Source organism: Hypomesus nipponensis, chromosome 1, assembly GCF_054491055.1.
Source record: "Hypomesus nipponensis isolate SF chromosome 1, ASM5449105v1, whole genome shotgun sequence".
Lineage (NCBI taxonomy): Eukaryota > Metazoa > Chordata > Actinopteri > Osmeriformes > Osmeridae > Hypomesus > Hypomesus nipponensis.
In genome coordinates, this window is record NC_140361.1 from 1,992,126 (window position 1) to 2,012,124 (window position 19,999).

General features: G+C 44.2%; 1 protein-coding gene across 1 annotated transcript in view; it reads left to right on the top strand.

The window, feature by feature from the left end:
* The first annotated feature begins 7,796 nt into the window (after positions 1–7,796).
* The window catches only part of glrbb (glycine receptor, beta b), a 68,723-nt gene continuing 56,520 nt past the window's right edge, over positions 7,797–19,999 (top strand). Inside the window, exon 1 of the mRNA XM_084697247.1 lies at positions 7,797–7,998. The gene's annotated coding sequence lies outside the window, so the exon portion shown is untranslated. The remainder of the gene's footprint in view (positions 7,999–19,999) is intronic.

Below are 19,999 nucleotides of genomic sequence, written 5' to 3' on the forward strand. Positions count from 1 at the left end.
AGATTAATAAGGATGTCAACTGTCCGGAAAGATCAAATAAAGATAAAAAATAGGCAAAGTTGTGATAGTTGAAAACAAGTGTCGTTGACCTCTGTGTTATTGCACAATTTGTGTCTGTTGACTCATGTTGACAGAAAAAGCGTGCCCCTTTTAACCTTGGTACTACATGAAAAAATACACGTGAGACACAAAAATGTAGCTCACGTTTTCACATAAAGATGCTGTCTGTGAAATATGACACGTGACAAAGTCCTTTAAAGTCACACCATCATGTGACTGGTGGAAGAAAAGAAAAAAATATGATGCAAAAATATACCAAATGAGAATTACAGACCAAACTATAATTACTAGTAGGCCTATTACTACAAGTATAATAATTTTTTTCGAAAATGATAACATGGACTAGATATTATAATTTTATGAAATTGCTATTTTGGGGGGTAACTTGCCCCACCAAATTTCAGGTTACCACTTCATAATGTTTCTGTGGTGAAATTAGCAACAAATGTCAGAATATGCTGAACGATGCTATACTGCCACCTATTGGTACAAAGGATCAGTCAAAAGATTATTGTGACAAAAAATAAGGTTGATGTGTGGATTCTTCAATAACATTACAGCACATTCCACTATGATTCAGTCTCTCCTTCCGCACCAGAGCCAACAGTTTCATAACGTTCAATCTTCACGTTAATTAGCCGACTGCACCAACATCGTGTTTGATGAGTTTGAATCTGAAACAAACTGCCCATTGGTGGACTACATTGTTTGGATGACTGTTATGAACAGAGATGGCAAAAGTACACACATCCTTCACTTCACAGTTGAATTAAAAAGACTAAAGTTGAAGTATTGACTAACATAATAACAGTGTAACAACAGTGTAACAACTGTGTAATGACAGTGTAACAACAGCACAGAGATGGCAAAAGTACACACATCCTTCACTCAAGTCAAACATCTCTAAAACTAAAGTAACAAACAAGCCTGGTTTTAAAATTTAAGAAGAATAAAGCACATTTTTGTTCAAAAAAATATAAGGAGTAAAAATAAAAATCTTAGTACAGTAACAAAGTATTTGGGGGGGCTTTAAACAGACATGTAAATAACTTTTTTATACAGACTATTTTCCAAATGAAGAATTTATATCCGGGTTAAAATACTATAATTTGTAGACAGCTGCAGCAGCGTTGATAAACACACTTTTCACTTGAGGGCGCCAAAGCATCATTCTTGGTGGCTTACAATGTGTAAGGGGCTGTGCTGTTGGCAATATGTTGGTAGTAGTGAATGATGCTATCAATTTAATTTGCTAGAAGATTCAATACGATTTTTTTAATAATTGAAAAATCGTGTTACTATTTTGATGCCAAAATAATCAACACAATTTATGACTGAACAAACATCTATTGTAGATTTAGCATAGCCTATATTTCGCCCATGGTTTAATTACATATCAGTACAACCTTCTCATAAATTAAACATGTTATTTGTCATGACCTCGCCATGTTAATTGAGCCATCCCCTATATCCCCAAAACGGACATGAATTTCAAGTTGCATTAACGTCACAGGATTTTCTGCCCGAATTGCCTTTATAATTGCTGCAATTTGTTTGCTCTGCAGTTTTACCAACCAGAAGGGTCTGTAGAGCCAGATAAAAAATAGATACATGTTCTCCAGCCAACTGAACCACCTTGTCCTCACCTAAAAATTCGAAACTCAGCAATAACTCATATTCAAATGTTTCCTCCCTGGAAGGCTGGTGGGGAGGGAAAGTAGAACACTTGAAGCTTGGGTTCCTCAAGGCAATTAAAATGCAATTGATCCCTGGATACAGAACAGTGTAATGTGCCCCCTCACACACTTCACCAGACTCCAACATTACTGTAAACAAGAAACAGGACGGTTTGCATGGATGTACTGTATATCCTCCTCATGCAACTCATGCACGTGTCAACTGAAAATGATTCCGTGACCCCCTATAGTCTCTCAACTGGGTCATAGTCTACCCCTGTCTGCAAGATCAACACCATCATACTTCTACTCAAGTGTAGCCGGAGTAGATTAGGTTAAATTCACTCCTGAGGTATGTATACAGGCTGCTCGCGCCAGTAAATCTCTAGCATTTGTTGGCGTAGCTGGTAGTGGTCGCTCTCGAGGAGTCTGAAGTGACGGATAAATCCTGGGTGTGGGCGAATGCCGGCCAACTGTACCTCCGACGGTGGCGCGATCCTGTCTGTTACGCAAGCTCTGACAAAACATCACTGTGGGAGGTGCAGTAGTCTGGTAGGCACAGGACTAGGACACTGGAGCAGCGAAGCATGGCGGCCTCCAGGCCTATCTTCCCGGCTGGCCAGCAGAGCTGCATGCATCTGTACATCTGCAGGTCTCCTCTGTCCCTCTCCCAGCTGGAGACACCAGGCGGGTAGACAGGCTCTGGAAACCCTCCAGCCTCAGAAGGGAGAAAGAGCAGAGATGAGCGACGGCAACGCAGGTGCATGAAGGCACGTGTCTGAGGCGAGTCCACAGATTGCAACTCATGGTAAATCTACAGAAGCATCTGGAGACTTGGTTACGTCTTCTGCAAGCGGAGGCAGATGTCCCTGTCTGGGAGCAACATTAAGGGATATCTTTGTGACGTTCAGAATGTTGCTGGTAGTGTTGATAGAAGAAGCTAGAGAACTACTGGGGAGATTTGAACCTTTAATCTCCATCATTTACAGTCAAGTTCTCTAACCACTGAGCAATACTTTCCCCTGGCCCAGTTTGACTCATGTACAGATCCCACTGATAGAAGTGTGATTTGCCTCTGAGCATGTACAATACACTCTATCAAGCTGCTGACGTAATGTGGGGAAGATGTTGACACCTCCGAAAAGGATTCAGGGATCAATCAGCTTCCACCTTGCACAGTGGCACCGTTTGTCATCTGAAAGTTGCTGTGGAAAATGGCTGCTGTGCAGGAGTGACAGTTGAATAGCGGTTGGAAGATGTGTTGCTATGCAACTGTGATTTCAAAGACACAAGCTGAAATCAGGACCTCTATAGGCACCTAGGAACATTTGATTGTTTGTATTGTGCTGGTCAGGTATAGTAGTCCTGTAACGACTGCTATCGATTTGATCAGAAGCAGATAACTATTTTGATGTGTCTTAACAGGAAAATCAAGTATGATTGTTTGCCATGGTTCCTGATTGCTGTTTACGTAACCATCCAAATGTATTCAGAGAAGTTGAACACAGACAGGTATACAAAGAGCTGCAAGCTAGGCTGATGGTGTAAGCAAGTTGCCAGACTGAAATAAATAAGGCTACATTGTTTGAAACATACCTTCAAAGACACCAGCTTTGAGACAAACGCATATCTGCCGTTAGAGCTCCAGAACATTGGTGACACGTTTGAAGCATTAGTTCAATACTGTATGTCTGCTAAATATCCCTTCCTCATGTCTGTACTATCACTATACGTATTTGCATGGCAGTGTGTCAAGCAGAATATGTATCCAGTTTCTGCCTCCTCAGGATTAATGAGTAGAAGCGTATACTCATTCATCTCCCACACCTTCCCCAAGCACACACACACAGTACACACACAGTACACACACAGTACACACACATATACAGCACACACACACACACACATGCATGCACATGCACTTAGCACACACACAGATGGGGGATTTCCCAGACTACATCTAAGGAGTGTCTAAGTGCATTTCATATAAAGTACATATTGTTTTTTCTGTCCCAGCGAGGAACACAGGGGAGTGGACTGAGGAGATTTGATTATTGTTCCACAGTTAATTTTGGACGGAGGCTCCGGCAGCATGAATGCCGGCACACATGTTGGAGCAGAGAGGGCAGCCCCCTTCAGCCCCACACACCTCTCTCTCGACACCTCCTCAAGAATGTCCTTCTTGTTCACCCTCTCTGCTGGAAACATCCTGGAGAACTCTGTTTCATCTACGTAAACGGCGGAGGTCACGCAATCGCCACGTCCCCCCTCTCGGCTCGGGGCCAATTTCCCACATCAAACGAGCACGGTGTACACTGCACCTTTCAAACGGGGAGCCCCCCCCCCCCCCCTGGGGGAGGAAGGGCTCCTTAATGGGCCGTGCGGTTGTGATACCGGCGTGACCTTACCAAGGCGTTTGCCGTGGGCCGATGTCACGGCTAGAGGACAGCACGTGCAACATCCGCCGTCTCTTTATCTAATGAGCTGTCACACTCTCACTCCGTGGACTGTGTCACCTTGCATATTCACGGTCGATGGATTTGAACGGTGGGACGGAAACACGGACAGAGCAGATAGGTTGTTTTAAAAAGAAAAAGAAAAGAGATATTGATTTCAAACAAAATGGCTGCAGAGAATTGAATCGTGTTTTTAACCTTTCCTCTAGGTGGCAGTGTTTTCTTCTGTTCCGGTTAGCTGTACTTAATGAGGCCTTTATCACAGAAGGACCCCCAACCTCTTTCCCCTCTTTGTCCTTTGTGTCTAGAGTAGGGAAAACGAGCAGGGAACCCAAAGATGCTTATGAAATACATGTCACATTGAACCAAGAAGATGAAGTCTCGGATACAGTGAATTTACATTTCCTTTGCATCCTTCTCTGAATCTCTGTAGTTTGTTATATCATGCAAATTTGTTAGTGATTCCTCTAATTGGATGTAAATGATGACACGATTACCATGTAGGACAAGAAGCTATCAATCCCAAGATGTTGTTAGTAGTCTCCAGAACATAATGATCTGTTCCCAGCAACTAACCTCTACGTCTAGGCGAGTTTGTTAGCGTCTGTGTGAAAGCTGATTTAGATGTGTATGTCCCTTGTAGATGACTCACCCTCGGATGAAGACAGAGTGTGGGCTTGTAGCCAAGGCTGCTGCTTGAATGACATCTGATACATCCTCCTAGTTCTGCAAGACTCAAATGACCATTTTGTGGCAAAACATGAAAGACAAATCAGATCAAATTTGATTTGTATAGCTTCTTGGCACGCCGTATAACAGAGGACTTTATATACGCCAAAAGCACTGCACCTAAAACAAACTGCAACTCTCAAGGAAAACGCAAAGAGAAAAATGGATAGAAACATTGTGAGGAGATATTCAGTGAGGGATCCCATCCTCCAGAGACAGCTGGTGATAGAGAGAGGTGCAGACTGAGGGCGGAATACAGATATGCAGTAAGAATAGAGATAAAAGCACAAAATGTGCAAGTGACTGGATGGAACACATCAGACTTCAGAATAACTGGAGCATTTGCAGCCCTCTTGGAATTTCTGAGTGAAACAATTATTATTATTTTGATTCAAATTTGATACATTCATTTGATACATAAAAAACATATTTTTTAAAGGTTTGACAACCAATAGCAATAATGTGTGTAGGTACTTTCTCTAACACACCAAAATGTGTGGACTGCACAATTCAGGACTGCATGGCATTGACAGCATTCTCTTCTTGAGAGGTTGGTGGAGGAAGGGTGGAGCAGAGGTGGGGTGGTGAGAAAGGGTGAGGTACGGAGGTGATTGGAAGAATGGAGTGGGGTATGGGATATGGGTGGAGGAGGGGTGGGGTAGGAAGAAAGGGAGATAGGGAGGTGGGTGGGGTAATGTTGTGGGTGGTGTAGAGGTGAGGGGTGTGGGTGGCGGTCAGGAGGGGTGGGGATGTGATGAATGTGAAAGATGGCATCAGCAGAAACCATTGTCCACGCATGTCGTCATGCATCTCGTTCTGGGGAAATGTGATAGCTGGTGATGTTAACGGTTTACTGGAACCAATCGTGTTGATTAAAGAGTCAGAGTCAGACTGTTACCATGCCACCCAGTTGTCTGACGTGATTCATTCACACACACAAACCCACACACCCACACACCTAATGCACCCCCACACACACACACGCATCACACATACACATACCCACACATACTGCACAAACCCAGGTCTGTTTTACTATCCTAGTGAGGACCAACAAGTAACTCACATTCGAAATAATAGTATTCCTATCCCCTAAACTTAACCCCACACAAATATACACACACACACCCACACACACGACACACAAGCACACGCACACTCTGACTAGTTAGGTTCTAGTCTTCCATGCATAGATCGCCACAGTTATTCCTTTGATCCAGAAGCCTGGTTTGCGGGAGAGGCTGGGTTCAGAGAGAGCTGTATTATTCATCACTGACTGTCACAAGGAAGGGAGAACACGGTCTTTGATGCACCCTCTCAACCTCCGATGGAAGAGGAGGGTGTGTCCCAGGACTCAAACACAAACATACAGCATAACCTCGCGTGTCTCAGTGTAGCGTTAAAACATTAGTGAGAATGTCTTGTTTAGCATGATCTGTTTAGTTATTCAGATCACTTAATATTTTCAGAAATGGAAGCATGGAATTGAATAGACATGCGCCAATTACAACTTGCATGGAGAAAGAAAAACAAACAACAAATGATACACCTAGGCCTTCCACACACCCTATAAACTTGCAGCTACCAAAGACACTGTGAATCTGCAGCTTTGAAACACACACACTGTTAACCTGTAGTTTCCACACACACACATCCTCACACACACACACTGTAAACCTGTAGTTTCCACACACATACACACACACACACACACTGTAAACCTGCAGCTTGTTAAGAAAGCCAGGGGAGGATGAAGGAGAGGAAGGGGTACAATAACAACCTAATTGGCCTCTAGTGCTGTTCCCCCGGGGGCTGGTCTGCACGGCCCCTATCCCAGGTACTGTCTGGCCAGGTGCACTGCTGCAAGACTGGGGCCACCAACACAGACAGGAAGTGAGAGGTACTTCATCATCCTCCTCCTCCTCTCGTCACCTGCCTGGCTCCTATTCGACCACCAGCTCACTGAGACCGCTACGCTAAGCAGGGCTCGTTCGGTGATAACTTAGTTTGGGTTATAGAGAATGACGATTTGAGCTTAGTCAAATAAATAATCTCATTAACTATCTGGGAAAACACCCTGAGAATATGTGTAAAGTTCAGAAATCCAACTCCAATATAACAAACTAATGTTTGTACTCTTTCATCACGAGAACGTCAATCCTTCAGACAACCATTTCATTCCAACAAATTCCCACAAAACCAAAGAAGAGCTCCCCATCCTGGAGTGAATACAACCATTAAATTACAACATGAGAAACATCTTGTGCATTCTAAACTATAAACATCACAACATATAGTTCAGTCCTCGGGCAAGGTTGTAGCTATGACAGGGTAGCTATGACACTGTGACAGGCCCCTGTCACAGTGGGAAACTGTCAGGGTCCTCTAGGGGTCAATTCATAATTTGACTAATCTAAAGAAAATGTTTCTGAAAGAAACCCTTCAATCCTGCCTATTCAGTTTGTGTTAGAATGTGAAGAGTTAAATGGCTGAGCGGTTAGGGAATTGGGCTAGTAATCTGAAAGTTGCCAGTTTGATTCCCGGCGTTGACATGGTGTATTGCCCAAGGGGGCAAGGCACTTCACTGCTACTTGCCTCGGGGGAATGTCCCTGTACTTACTGTAAATTGCTCTGGATAAGAGCGTCTACTAAATGAAAAAAATCTCTTTTGTCATCCTATCAGAATTTTGCTGCCTCTGTTGTTGGGACAGAAATGCTATGCAGCTCTGTGATTGATGGTCCAGCCTATGAATTTACAGAGGGCCGATTAATTGTTCAATGAAAGACTCATTTCCATTGACAGTCAAATTGACCAATCATATCTTCCCTCTAAATGGGTGGGCTTTGTTATCGCTAACTTCCGTCCGCTGTGGGGAACGCGATCACAAGCTAATAAACTAGCTAACGTAACATTCTTCAGCCGCGAATAACGTTGCCGCTAGTTTGGAGGACAATGTTTTATATTTGTTATATGCGCCGTTTTCAATGTTTACTTTTAATGAGAATTTGGAGTTAATCGGCAAAGGAGGACCTACACCAGAACTTAATTCAGTGCAGAAAACCAAAGCTCATCAAAGGTAAGCTATGTTATTTAAAAACCTTTAGGCCGCCGTGCCACTGTTTTGTAGCCCTAGCCTAGCCTATATAATGTAGTGTTGTGCAGTATGACCGGTCAATCTGTAGGCTAAATGTACCAATGCAACGTTATTATGCACAATTTATGTAAATAGTGCCTCAAGGGCTGGCTCAAATAGTGCGTAACGACCAACACAATTTCATGTAAGCTAGGCCTAATTCTGTGTGCGCGTTTTTTTCCGATAAGTAATTGGGGTCAGAGGGCCAAGGTTAAGAGTCACGTTTCCCTGTCATCTGTAAACACCCCGGAAGCAACACGCGTCATGCTGTGGTAGTTTAGCGTATTGTTCCGGCTAGCTTGTTTTGAACAAACTGTGGCCTATGCTTTGTCTGAGTAGGGTAGACAAATAAAAAAATTAATGTCTACCAGTAGGGTTCACGGCACAGACATAAATGTCACGTAGGCTAACATCTTGACAAAACGATTCATGATGACCAAACCGTTTTGGACAGCAGTTCATTTTCACCATGCAAACTATTTTTCCGGTCAGAATTGAAGCTACAAAGTTGATTGACGCTAGTGGAAATCTACCCAGAAATCCCGCTTGCTTGTGTTTCAGCCTCAGATTCTCTAGCCTCTAATGTCTCAATTATTCTCTCAACATGGTCCGCTAATTACTGTTCACTGACCAATCTGTTATTGATTCAAAGCACACTTTATTGATCTCAAAACACATCTGATTCCATCGCCTCCCGAACAGCAGAGAGCAGAGTTTGGCGAGCAGACTAGACGGAATGTTTTTAATGAGGACTTTAATGGGTCAATTTTCCAGGTTTTAAACCCTGACCAGAAAGTGAAGCAGTGTTGAAACCACGAAGAATAACTTCCTGTAATGGAGGTTTGAGCACTGCATAATGACACCATTGGTTATCAAATAAAATGATTGGAATTTATTTACCAAAATTGCTTGTCCTACTGTACCCAACTGGGGAATACAGTTAGAGTAAACATTCTACAGTTGCACATTGACTTTGAAAATTGAAAACTTTGACAGGCCTATCTAGGGAACCAATGATCAAACACATTTACCACCCAGACTAAACAAGGGAGTCATATTTTGGTTTCATAAAAAAAAATCACACAATGCCTCAATTATGCAGTCTGATCTCTTTGCAACAGCAAAGAACATGGTAAATTGGTGATTCTTTTTTACATGGATATTAATGGTAGTGTTGTTGTTGTAGCCTAGACTACCATTCCTGCATCATATTCTTCTTCTTTAAAAACTAATATAACGAAGGTCTGTGTTGTAAATGTCCGTGCAAGAATGTTGCTACTGAAATAGCCGGTGGCTGTAAACAGCCGCCGATGTGCGGGCAGTGTTGATGATGGACCTGGCTTGGGAAATGAGTGGTTCATTGTAAAACCCAACAGTGTGATCAATCTCCCTGTGTCGGAATCTCAAGACGGATATTGAAACTGCCATCCATTCTCACGGAACATAAAGATAGCAGGCCGTATTCCTGTTTGCAAATATTGTCTTTACACAAATTGGATAGCTGATTAGGTCCATATATCACATCTGGGGTCACCTACTGCCTTAGGGAGGAAAAGTAAAAATAGGCTAAATGAGGGTGACACCATACACCATCGACACGACCACTGCACGCTATGACAACCGACCGTGCAATTATCCACGGTCATCCATGTTCCTGCAGGTAGGCCTACTGCAATATAGGCAACAACTTGCCATGAGAAACGCCGTGTTTATCGTAGATGACCTGAATTGTCTTCCGCCCCCGTGAATAGAACCCAGCAGTGTCTCTCTGGTAAACGCTGTGCCAAGGGCTCATAGTCTGGTTGCCTGGCAACCTGTTGTATTGTCTCAAACACGCTCAGTGGAGAGTGACTATATAACCACGTTTCAGCTCTGCAGGGCTTGGCAGCTAAACCAAGTGTCCGGACAGTGGCAGTAGTAGATGATTATTGCGTTTGTCTCGTAAAGCTTCATGTGGTGGAATCCATAAACAGGACTGCTCGCACTGAGCCCTGCAATAATCTATTTGGTTGTGACTACAAAGTGTGTGTGTGTGTGCTCAAGTGTGTTTATTTAGAACGGCAGATTCCTTACAGCGTCACCATTAGAGATGAGAATGATAATAAAGGAGGATGTTGGTGGAAAAGCAGTGCTTCACAATCCTGCAAGGAAACCTGTTAACCTGCAGCCTCGAGTCCTTTAATCTGATTCACCCCGATAGACGGCAGTGATTAACAACGTACTAGGCCCTACATGTGGGTCACTGGAGTGGGGTGTTGGACTTGACATGTTTGCTTAGTTGACGTTCGGGGGTTTAACTGTTGAAAAGTTGATGTGTTTTTGGTTTGTATACTAAACTCCAAGCTGTATGACATTACCTAGAAATAGAAAAACATGTTAAAGTTGGTTGTGACACTGGAAGGTTAGTCCTGCTTACTCAAGTGTGTTTTCAAACTTTGATGATCTTTCAAATATTTCATATTAGGAGACAATTTCCCATTACAGTAATCATTGGATTCCCACAATGTAATTAAATGTAGTATATGTTCAATGGCCCAAAGATCGTTTTATTACAATATAATTGAGATAGAAAATGATTTAGCATTGAAAGAAAATGACTTCATGTTGAAAGAAAATGCGTTTTGATTAAAAATAGAATAATGAACAACCTTCGTTATCATATCGTGAAGAAATCTTTGAAAAAAACTGTGACTCAATCATCTGATGCAGAATGTGGTCCCACCGCCCACGCGTCTTCCATCAGGAGGTTTTTCATCACCAGACAAACATCCAAGCCGCTCTAACACACGCAACACAAACACACACACACTGTCGTGACATCGTTTTGCAGGCATGTTCCTGATGCTGTACTCACTCACACACACACACACACACATGCACCACACACACATGTATGGACACACGCACACACAAACGCACGCAGACACACACAAACACACACACACACACTGCTAGAAGGAGCTGTTTGCATAACACTCGGCATGGAAACCGTATCCCCTGTGAGTTACCCTGGATGCTTATTTCCATAGCAACCGTATCTTGGAGGCAGCTTGGGCATCAGGCAGGGAACGTGGGTGCCTCTCGGCGCCAGCCTGTCTCTTGAACATGGCTGTGATCTGCAGCACAAAGACCCCGTGGTCCCTTTCTGCTCCACATGACCAGAGAATGCGGCTGCATTCCTGTAGCGTACAACCCAACCTCAGTCTGACACACCTACAGTGGTCTCACGAGCAACACTTTGACTTCATGTGCGACGCGACGTGACTGTGATTTTCATTGTTCTACAGCCGTGTTTCACCCGTGGGGTTCACGGTACAGTATAGCGGTCACACGCTTCTGTGTGGACGTACCCCTGGTTTGCTGCCTGGCAGCGGATGTTCAGAGCTTTAGTGTTGTTCCAGCTCGGAGAGCATCGTCTGTCTAGACAAGGAGATGAGGTGGGCGGAGAGAGAGCAGACTCGAGCGCTTCACACCGTCTCTGCGCACGCGAGTCAAAGGCCTCGGTCGACTCTCTGGGCTTGTTTATGTAGCAGGCGTAGGATCCAAAATCATCTCCTTCTGTGTTCTGTCTGGCCCACAACATCAGTGTTCACACCACACCACAGAGACCTGGGATCCAGGCGCAGAGCAGCCTGGGTGGTTTGGGGTGTGGCAGAGCAGAATCTTGGGGTGTGTTTGGATACCTCCCGTTGGGTCATTCCCCCAGAGGGAAGGATCATGGTTTCAGCCACAGATGTGTCAGTGTTGTTGCTTGACTGGAACTGGAGGGAGGCCCTTTGATCTGGAATGAAAGACACCAGATAGGATGAAGACCTGGTCAGCCGGTTCTCTGGACCGGGACCAAACTGGGACTGATTCCCACCAGCGGATTTTGTGAGGTTCCCCACGAGCCGTACCTTCTGTGATCCGTGTTCCGGGAACTGCACGGCCTGTCGCCCTGATTCATCCAGGCCTTGGCTGAGTCTAGGACCACTTGGCATCTCGGTTGGAAACCTTACCCTCTACGCCCTCCCCTCCTCTCCAATGTCCCTCCTCCTCCCCCATCCCCTCTCCTCTCTCCTCCCTCCTCCTCCCCCATCACCTCTCTTCCCTCCTCCCCCATCCCCTCTCCTCCCTCCTCTCTTCCCTCCTTCCTCCTCCCCCATCCCCTCTCCTCCCTCCTCCTCCCCATCACCTCTCTTCCCTCCTCCCCCATCCCCTCTCCTCCCTCCCCCATTCCCTCTCCTCCCTCCTCCCCCATCACCTCTCTTCCCTCCTCCCCCATCCCCTCTCCTCCCTCCTCTCTTCCCTCCTTCCTCCTCCCCCATCCCCTCTCCTCCCTCCTCTCTTCCCTCCTTCCTCCTCCCCCATCCCCTCTCCTCCCTCCCTTGTCCCTGTGCCAACCGTGCACGACCACCAAGAGCTCCCTCCCTCCTCAGGATATTCTGCTTTCTGTCAACATCCATCCGTTCACTGTTCTTTCCCTGCTGGTTTGATGCTGGCAATGACAGTGATGGTATAGAGACAGGAAATGGAGTATATGCAAGTATTGGATCAGTATTTCAGACATGTGGGACAGGTCTGATGAAGCTGATTTCAGTGTTTGGTCGTAACCAGCGAGGAACGACCACACAGTCTGTGTCAGCATACAATGTCGTTAGTCTTCACCAAAATTGAGATTTTTAACGAGTTCAATCAAGGCTTCATAAAAACATTTCATGAATCACGCCAATCAACTACTAGTTTCTTTAATCTCCTTCCAGTTTCAGCTCTCGGCAGTCCAGCACCATTCCCACAAGGTTCTTAACACTGAAACTTGTAAAATGACTGTGTGTGGCGTTGGCCTCACTTTGGGGCCTTGTGGGGCCCCTCACTGACTGTGGAGGCAGGGTGTGTGTGGGGGGGGGGGGAGCCTGGGTGTGGGAGAGGGGACTTGGGTATGTGGGGGAGGAGGCAAGGGGGCCGGGGAGTGGGGGAGTGGGAGGGAGCAGTGAGTGGTGATGTCCTGTACAGATGTTTCCCAGCCTCACGAAGCAGCCCTGCCTCTACTTTGTTCTCTTGGGGTTTGGCGTGTACACTTGTTACAGTGGCTAGTTCCCTTTTCCGGCAATTTCATTTCATAGCTCGAGAAAAACAACAACATGTGGCAGAGCTGGAAGAGTTGCATGTTTTTCTTTCTCTGTCTCTCTCTCTGTCTCCTCTGCTTTCTTCCTGTCTCTCTCTGTCTCAACACACACAAGATCCTGTAAACCAGATCTCCCTCAAACATCCTCATCAACAGTGGGTTCAAGTTTCATTTAATTATTAAAAATTTAGAGAGACTGTAACAGACGCAGAACCTCAAAATACTAAGGAGAGTGTAATGTTGCGCTCATGGGAAATCTCAGATGAAATTGCTTCTTCTTCGTTACCTAAGATTACATGAGACGTGCCATCAAAGCAACGCCGCGTTTTACAAACGGTCCCAGCACAATGGCATGCAGTCCATCCTCCCCTCTCTGATGTCATAACCTCATACACTTTTTTACTGAGAAACACAATATTACGTTATCATATTCAAGGTATTATTGCTTTCACATACTCCCTTTACTTCATCTCCCCACAGTCTACAGAACAGAACATTGTCTCAAATGAGCCATTTCTTGTTCCCACTGGCCCCCTCATCTCTGCACTGTCTACAAACGCCTGGTGCCTTTGCACCAGGTGATATTATTAATCTGCCACACGGGAGTGGTTTAAAGCTCTCTAGAATTATGATTTAAAGTGCATAAAATATGACACTGTTCATCATAGGAGTTCAATATACAGTAGAACAATTTCATCATAAACTCACTTTATAATACACCTTGAAAAGTCCAAGTCCATTAATAATTTAAATTCTCAGCAGGTAACTTTCTGAGGGTTTTCATCATGAAGGACGAGGAGTGTGATTGTATGCCAAACACCACATCCCAGCCAAACTCTGATGATAAACAAGGCAGACTGCTGTAGTGCTCATGGCTGTCAATCTGAAACTGACATCCTGAAAGGTAATCCCTGTTTAGCAGACCCTGTCAGAGCCCTGAATGCTGAATCAAAGGATAAATTGCTCCAGTCCTGAGTGAGATCTCGCCGTCAAACTGTGTTGAGAGAACCCCCATCAGCAATCATCCAGAATGATCGTCAGACTGACACTCTTCTCTTCCTCTGGCATCTTGAAAACAGTCTGATCTTATCTGCCCCCGGCAAGTTTACTTCGCAAATATCTAGACCAATTTTTACAAAGCAAAAAAAACCCTGTTTTTAAAAACGTTTTAGGCTGTAAATACCACACATTTTTGTGTAATAATTCTAGTTTACTTATACTGCCCTTGAGAAAAGCATAACATGCAGTGGAAGAGATAAAAACACAACCTAAATGGAGTTTTCTTAATGTGAAATAATATTTCAAATGTGATGCAGCTTTCTGTAATGTGACCTGCGGTTCGCAACAGTGGTGTAGATCGTGGGATTTATCAATGTGAAAACCACAAAATGGAGAGGAGAGAAGGCTTTATTAATTGGGCTGAAGGTAATTTACTCCAGCGTGGTTGAGATGTTTACTAAGCCACTCATTTCTTAAGCTGGTGAGGAAGCCAGCACCACAAGCTCTTTAAGAGGCCATGAGCAATGCCAACTCATCTTAACCTCACTATGAGCCAGGCACTTTGAGGCCAATAAAAAGCATGTAATTCAAGCAGTTACAACCTGGATTTAAGGTGTGTGCCACCATCCTGTTTGGCCCATTAACTTCAGATGCGTTAAGTTGAAAGGGAAAATCCTTCTTCTTGTGGTGTAGTGGCAGTCTGAAGCTGAAGAGTGTGGACACGGTGCAAGGTGAGAGGTGACGTACTTGTTGTTTCTTTGTTGGGGGTGAGTTTTACTGTGCGTGCGGACAAAGCTGGCAGGATAAATGACCATTTTCAACACTTGTGGTTTTTTAGTTTTTCATCCAGAGTGCACTTACTCAAAATTGCATCCATGGCGAGATCAAGCCTGGAAACCAACATGGTTTTAAGGGCCACAATTCAAAACCACTTTTATTTAAAGCGTTGTCCCAACAATACAATGATAGCAGACAGACATCACCATTTCTAAAACAATGGTTCGTTGTGCAAATAGGTTTATAACATGTATCTTAGACAGGCTGTGTATGGCATATGACTATCTGGAGAAGTCACTGAAAACTAAAACAAACATCCTGCCAGGACAAACAAACAGCTTAACAGACGATAAACAACAGATGTATGACTGAGAAAAAAGGAGGAAAATAATACAATTTGACAGACTTGTGACATGGAATTGTGACATGGAATTTTGTGAATTGATATCTTCATGTTTCTGAAAACATGAAGATATCATAATTCACAAAATGGAAGAAAACTCTCGCCAGAAATTCATGACCGTCAAGACAAGGCCAAATAAATTTGTTTTATTTTTTTCTATGCTATTGTTTTGTGCGTTGATGACAACATAGTCCACAATGGAATGTTCGATCAGACATCTGGGTAGACCAGCACTAGTTGCACTTTCTGAAAATCATCTCTTGCTTAAGTAGCGTACTGCGCAGGACGCAACACCAAGGTTTTGAGGTTTCTCAAAACTCTGCGATGGAGGATAAAGGTTTTTTGATAAGGCATACGTAGCGTGATTCCATAACAGCTTTATATTGGAATGTTTGATCTTGCAGATCCGAGACAGACTTCAAAGCCATTTTTATAAGGACGACGACACAGTTTGCTATGCTCTGGAGACCGTACAGTACATTAAGTTCTGACTCAATGGTCTGAGCCCACAGGGACCAAGAAGCTCTATAAATGCTCTGGATGTTATATACTGAAGTCATGTTTTACATCAAAGGCTACTCCATAAGTACATAGAATGAAATTGCCATTTTTAATATCTCACAGGATCAAAACGTTGTCTTTCATCAGGAAAAGATGAGTACCTTCGACATTGATCATGAAATCATCAAAGACAGACAAAGAATCGAGATAACTAACTTGGCTTCAGTGACATGAACCGAGGACAGGAGAGTGTAGTTAAGGACAAGGCTCCATGCTGTTTAAAATGGTCACTTCAACAAAGTAAGGTCAACAAGTGAGGGCAAAGGTCAATGTCTAACATGATTCCCTGCTCTTAAAGTCTTGTTGTGTTGTTTCTGTGTGTAATTAATCGTCAAAACCTCTAGAGGGCAGATCCAACATGACCCCACATCCATGATATCCTAGCCTGGCTCTGCCCTCCTACGTACTTCCGCTCAATTTGGATTTTGCTTCTGTACTAGGTCTGGGAGATTGACTTTGAAGTCGGTTTTCAGAAACACATTTTTTGTAGGTCCAATCAGCGAACAGAGGGAGTGTCTGAGAACGATGACGTTAATGTTGTGCACTAGTTTGAGTAGTTCAGTAATGGCGGCGGAGAAAGATGTGAGCGAAGCTATTCTGCGGTTGTGGCAATGCTGCCGAATATCCATAAGTTAAAGCCGGAGCAAGAACATTCCTTGCTGAGTTTTGTTGGTGGCCATGATGTTGTGGCCCTCTTCCCCACATGGTTCGGGAAAAGTTAGATTTTCCAGCTACGGCAGCTAGCTCCGTTACAGTAGTGGTGAAGGAGTTGGCTAAGGCGTACGCTTGCGATTGGTTATGGCAGGTCAGAGTGGCTCTGGACAGATTCTAGTAACTAGAATATTACTGCCAATTAAGTTCCTGAGACTTATCGATGAGGATGAAGAAGGGCTGCACGATTATGGCCGAAATGACGATTCACGATTATTTTGATCAATATTGAGATCCGATGAATTATCACATCCATATTGTGCTACATTCCTATTCTGGCTGCCAGCCCAACTTAGCCCCGCCCACAAAACAATTTGGTTGGGAAGTTGGTTACTATGCACGGACTGAGGATTGTGCTAAAATTGTGATTAAAAATCGTGATTAAAACTCGATTAATCGTGCAGCCCCTAGGATGAAGACCGTGAACTCCGTTCGTAGATGACTTGGCAGGTTGGACCACATCAAGGTGGGACTTGTGTGTTTTCTAGAAGTCTTCAACTAGGTGTTGCAGAGCATGAGACAGACAATGTTACAGGCAGCAGAATCTGCAGTCCGAAGCCATTTAAAACTGTGAGTGACAGATTGCTGCAATAAAATTAGATCTGTCTAATTTGACATCTACACACACACACTATTATTTATATATATATATATAATATAATATAATATAATATACAGCCTCCTCCTCTACCATCTGAACAGTGGGTGTGAATCAGACAGACCCAGCAGGTAAGCACATCTCACTCGGCAACAGCAGAGTGGATCACAGCTGGCGGTTTATTCTCTTCAAAGTAAAAGCCCCCCAGGACAAGAAAGTCCTCTGTGGATAAGACAGTTGTGTAGAGAAACTTCACCTCCCCAAAAAAACAAAACATGTTCAAATGTATTTGACAAAGCGTGCTATGGAGTGAGGAAAAACAATGTGAATAAATCCTGGTTAAAGAGATTGGCAAATACTTGGTGTGTTGACTTTGGCTTCTCCTCAAAGTGTGTTTCCCACCAGGATGTTTCATAAACAATGGTATGCTCAAACAAACATGGATCTGTCTGCCTCAAAGGCCCCCATGGTCAACCAGGGTTCCAGACTGTGGACCCTCCAGGGTTTAACAGGTTGTGTGATAACAGCGTTTATTTTAGCCTCACTTACTGCTGAATTTAAAATACCCGTCTGCAGTTAAGCGGGAAAAAAGGAATCGAATCGCCTTCGACTTCAAAATATATTTAAGGGCCACCTTCTAATTCCTGGCTTGGTCAACAGGCTAGTTAGATTAAATGTCAAGATAAATAGACATTTTGCTTTGAATCTGTTCCTCGACTGATGGTATCACCCGTGACTATATGCCGCGTAGAGAACTTAAGCTAATTAAGAGGGACATTTTGTTGACATTTTCCAGAAGCTGATTTGAAAATGGCTGGAAACTCTTCACTCCCCTCAGGAGGCTAACTCCTGTCGTTAGGCAAGGGTGGTTTCCTAAATTTGTAAACCTTTACTATTAAAGAGTAAACTGACCCCGTCCAGGGTTTTTTCAGAGTGACCACATCACTGAAGTAGATTATAGGCACCGGTCCTGCAATGCCTCTGTAGAAAGGGCGCATTTAGTGGAGGGCTGACTAGCTTTGTGTAACTCCTCCCATGTGGTCTGTGAACCTCTTTCCAAGCAGGGTCTAAAAAGAAAACAGGATGAAGTAAACTATTTGACCAGGGCACGGAGTATACCTCCCCCGAATGTTATACCTAATTCTCAACAGCGGGCAAGCCCAGACATGTAGAGGAGAAAGTGAGTTGTCATTTTCTGGCGAGCGGTTATCTGCTACAGGGGGAAAAAAAAGCTCATTTCTGATGAGTAATGAGGCTGTCCTCTCCTGAATCGTGTTGTTTTTAGGCATTTTCTTTTCTTCAGAAGAAGAGGGAAGTCAAATACAGGTGTTTAATTCTGTCTTCGTTCCGTCTTAAACTAACCGGAGTGACAGTGTTGGCCGAGGGCTGCCACGCTTGAAAAGAGAAAAAAACACGGGAAGAGACAGTCACAGCTCAACTGTCGTTTCCCTCAAGGCTTCCTGGCTCCAGTATTGTATCCTGCTAGCAGGCTGGGGGTGTCCTTACTTCATGACTACTGTAGTTGATGGCATACTGAAAAACGATTCAGTAGGTTTAACTTTTTGGAAAGAATAACAAATGGCATTAGACACCATTAATCTCTGTCTGCAGGTCACTGAGAGGCCCTGTGTTTTGCTAACGTGGGGAAGAAATGCTAACATGTAGGCTACCAGAGGTTGCCTTACCTTCTTCTCCGCCATGAGTGGCTGATAAAAATCTGGAACTGTTCCTGACTATTTCTGGAGACTTTGAAGTGACGGAAGGAACAAGTCAGCAACGGAACACAGGACTATGAGGTCACAAGCGATGAGGAGAGATCTGGATGAGCAATTTGACACTGATAAACGTTGTATTTAATGCAAGCTGATCTTTGGTTTCGGCCTACCGTAACACATTTTTGTCCACTTTGTGGGGATTGCTACCATACAGTATGCCCCTTGGGTTTGTCAATCCATGATGAAATTCTTAAAAATAAACGATGTGTGACCTCCTTCTCTAGGGGATGAAAAATTCCTGTCAAGAATACCTTCTTAACAGTGCTAGAAAATTTTGCAAGGCCTCTCTGAAGTTAGCTTCTGAACTTAAACGCTGGAGAACCTAGGTCTGGCAGCAAATGGAGTTGGAAGTTGGTGTTCGCAGTGAGCGGACCCGTGGCTAATTCATCAGAAGGAGGAAGCTCACTCCCTCGACTCACCATATCCAAACTGTAAATCCCACACACTCCTACACAGCAGCCCCAGACAGAAAATAATAAACTCAGAATAGAAAATTGTGCCAGCAGTCAGGATTCCCTGGCGCTGTGACAGTTCTCCATTCATCCAGACCATCCATCCCTTGTTCATTTATGCTCCTAGAATGGCACCCCCCGTCCACTCGATCGAAACAGATCAATGTCGGAGCTGTATTGTCTTTACTGTGTATATGCCGCACCATAAACATAAAACACAGTCGCCTAGTCAAAGTGTACCTCACCTCTTAGAAGTGAGCGATGACAAAACAAAAGCAAACCCTGTCTCCACTCCCAGCAACACAGACGTATAAAGATCACAGAAGCATGTCGTCTACATATGCCATCAATACCTCTATTCAGGAACGAAGCTGTCCCGGGGAGGGGGCGCGGGGAGAAAACACGAGACGTTATCGGTGCATTTTTCAAGTGTCAGTGCCGGTCTCTGTGTGCATCTGTCAGTGTCATGGGGGTTGGGGGGCTGGGTAACAGTGGACCCCCCAGCCGTAGTAGGGAGCTCCTGGATGATTATCCACAGGCCCCTGGGAGAGCGTCTGACCTCCA